The sequence below is a fragment of the Apteryx mantelli genome, unplaced genomic scaffold, assembly GCF_036417845.1.
Source record: "Apteryx mantelli isolate bAptMan1 unplaced genomic scaffold, bAptMan1.hap1 HAP1_SCAFFOLD_40, whole genome shotgun sequence".
Lineage (NCBI taxonomy): Eukaryota > Metazoa > Chordata > Aves > Apterygiformes > Apterygidae > Apteryx > Apteryx mantelli.
In genome coordinates, this window is record NW_027118755.1 from 1,527,490 (window position 1) to 1,530,713 (window position 3,224).

The 3,224-nt window shown below is 45.2% G+C and overlaps 1 non-coding gene across 1 annotated transcript; it reads right to left on the reverse strand.

Annotated features, from left to right (window-relative positions):
• Positions 1 to 1,821: 1,821 nt before the first annotated feature.
• On the reverse strand, positions 1,822 to 1,935 carry LOC136996535 (U5 spliceosomal RNA). The gene has a single exon (XR_010887582.1). It is a non-coding gene; the product is annotated as a U5 spliceosomal RNA (small nuclear RNA).
• Positions 1,936 to 3,224: the final 1,289 nt, after the last annotated feature.

Here is a 3,224-nt window from a genome sequence, read left to right on the forward strand (position 1 = left end):
TAGGAAGGGCATCAGTACCTCCCCCAACAGCAGTTCTCTGGTGAAGTTACTCAGGCAACCCCCAGAAATGACTACAGGCTGTCCAATAATTTCAGCAGCCCATCTCAGTTCCATTTAGGCCAAGTTTTCAAGTCCTTGGTGCCCTTACAAGATCTGACAACATTTAAAGCTGAAGCTGGGATTCTACAGCAGTCCCCAGCTGGAGCCTAGGGGCAGGTCGTTGCCTCTCCTGTGTGGTTTCTCTGAAGCTCTTCCTTTGGTGACTAGCTGACTGATTCATCTCATCTGCAGCACACACACATCAAGGACTCCTTTGTACCTCTAGGCAGATGGACCCACAAGGCTAGAGCTCCCTCCTCTCACAGATGGGAAAGCAGTACCATGCCCCTGCAATTTCCAGAAAAGAGAGTTTTGATCTCTAGCCCTCCAGAAGAATCACATGTTCAGCAGCTACTGGGGGCAAAATTACAGGCCTCTAGAGCCAGAACCTGGAGGCCTTGGGAGCCACTGGATGAGAGCAGCCCTTTGGCCTGGCAAGTGCAGCCTTGCTCAGAGGCACTTCCAGGAGAAGAGCCAAGAAGGCAGGATTCCTGGGCACTTGTTAAAGAATATTGGACTGAAGCTGTCTAGAACTAATCGCTTAGCATACCTTGCTTAGCATTAGTAGCTAAATTTGCTGAAGCCTTAGGCTGCAAGCCGTGAACTTTCACCTAGATATTAAGTAAAAGAAAGTCCCAGAGACGGTTCAAGTTCAAGTCAGAGAGATAAGCGGGGTGGAGGGGGCTATAGAGAGAAAGAAGCAGTTCAGCATTAAGGAGCACAGAAGAAAGAAACAAAGGAACCACAAGACTGATTGCGGAGGACAAGATAAGGAAGTAGAAGAGCCAGACAACTATGCAAGAAAGAAGTAATCACAAAGACTGGTTCTGAAGGACAAGAGAAGGGAGTAAAAGGGCCATCAACACCTATGCAGAAGTGCAATAAGAAGTAAAGAACACACCTGGAAACTACAGAAAGGACCAACCGGCAACTGGAAGACCCCCAACTCTAATATTATGATTGGTTCAGAACTATGGGGTGGATACTAGACTGGAAGGGTATAATTACCCAGGGATTTGTTCAAACGGGGTCCCTCTTTGGAGGCACCCAGCTCGAGCTGTAATTACCACATGTGTGTCATTAAAATTTATTTTGCTCTGATCTGACTTCGGACCTCTGCCTCAGCAGGAATCTACAGTCAAACCCTGTTATGGTGACTAATTTTCTATAACAGCTCTGGTGGATTGATCTTGCTACCTAAGGTCACAAACACTTCAACTGGAACTTGTCCACCAGGTGTGACATTTACACTGTTCCTCTGGCACACAGATTCCCTAGTGGCACATGGGATCACGCAACATGTCCCTCGGGGAAAGGGCCAAAGAGAGTCTCTATGCAGCATCATTTTTTAAAGAGAATTTGGGGAGGACTGCGGTTCTTGCAGACTTTAAAGTAACAGAACATCTGCCCTGCCACAAACGCACAGCAACATACCCACCCCCTCACAATCACACACAGAGTTTTCCTTTGTGTAGAGTGGCATTATGATGCCCAGCTCTGAACCCTTCTACTTTCCCTTGGCTCACAAAACATCACCTGCCCCAGGGAGCAGATGTTCTCCTGGCAGAAATGCTGCCCGCAAGTGCTCCTTTGAAGCTGCACTGGCAGGTCCCAGCAAGGGTACAGAATTCACAGAATCACAGAATCACAGAATGGCTGAGGTTGGAAGGGACCTCTGGAGATCGTCTAAGTCCAACCCCCTGTTCAAGCAGGGAAAAGAAAATTTCCACTGAAATGGAGGCTCCAAAAATTCCTCGACACTTGTGCCTGTTCTTCTCCACAAAAATCTTCAGTAAAAGGCAAAAGATTTATACGATCTGAAGAGAAACCAGATTTCAAAACCTTGCCTGTTGTGTTTAACAGGAGCAAGGACTCCAAGGGCTGCAGGATAATCTATGGGCAGCACTGCTTCCACCACCAGCAGCAGTGTGCCAGTGCCCTGAGGGGCAAACCTGTTACTCCTGGCCTGCGGGTTTGCTGCATTGTCCTCTCCAGAGTTCACCTCCCTCGGGACTCACAGCGGCCCCCCACTGCATTGCCTGGCAAGTTCCTCCACTTCCCAGATGTTTGAGCAGAGTAAGGGCAAAAGAGGGGAAAAAAAAAAAAAAGCCCATAAATTTGTTTTCTCTGAGGACAACTGTTTAGTTAATATATTGCACTCAACTCTAATTATAATTCACACGATAGTTGCCTCTAGATGTAATGGTCAGCTTTATATATTCTTGGTCAGCAAAACTGAACTCACAGTCCACTGAAATATTACTTTAAGTCCTTTCTTTTCATAACTGTAGAAGTATTGCAAATGTTGAAAAGAAAATCCTTAAATGTTTTGCTTCTGTGTTCATTGGAATTTTCTTCTTACAACAGCATCATAGCTTTTCTCGTTGATGTTTAGGTATTATCTGGAAATGCAAAATACTTTTCTTTTCCCCCTTCCCAGCTTTAGACTTCCTCCTCAGTTCCTACCAGCAAATTCTGGGAGACAAAAATTGCAGGAATTTAAAACAGAGAATGAAAAGGGAGAAGAAAAGGCTTTACTGGCAAGTCTTGCCTCCTGAAAAAACAAGCATATGCAATACAGCAAAGAGGAACAAAGAGGCAACATCTAAACTGTATTAGTCCAGTCTCAGATTTTGTGCTGAAGTTTCCTCTTGTTTGGCTCCCCTGTTCTGTTGTTATCTCTGTTAATATGTCCGCGGTGTTGGAAGTGCCCTGCAAAGACACCACAGTCTCTTGTGGAGATTTTGTACAGCTGAGATATCTCTTTTACATAGTTTACTGTCTCGTGGGATTGTGTAGGGACACAAAACTTGCACCTGCTTTGATTTTTCTCACACTAGAGCTCTTACTGCTGTCTTAGATTGAAAGTGTTTTGGTTAGGAGAGAAGGGTTGCTGTTTTGCAGGTGGGGGCACTTCTCCATGTTTTTGCCCTATGCAAATTTCTTTTTTTCTTCTTTTTTTTTTTCCTTTTTTTTTGTTATTATTACAGAGGCTGTCTATTCTATGGTCCCCTTCCCAGGAACTGGCAAGACAGTGCTTGCTCAAGCTCTTGCTAATGAATGTAGCCAGGGTGACAGGAGAAGAGCCTTTGTTACGAGAAAATGTGCTGATTGCCTAAGTGAAT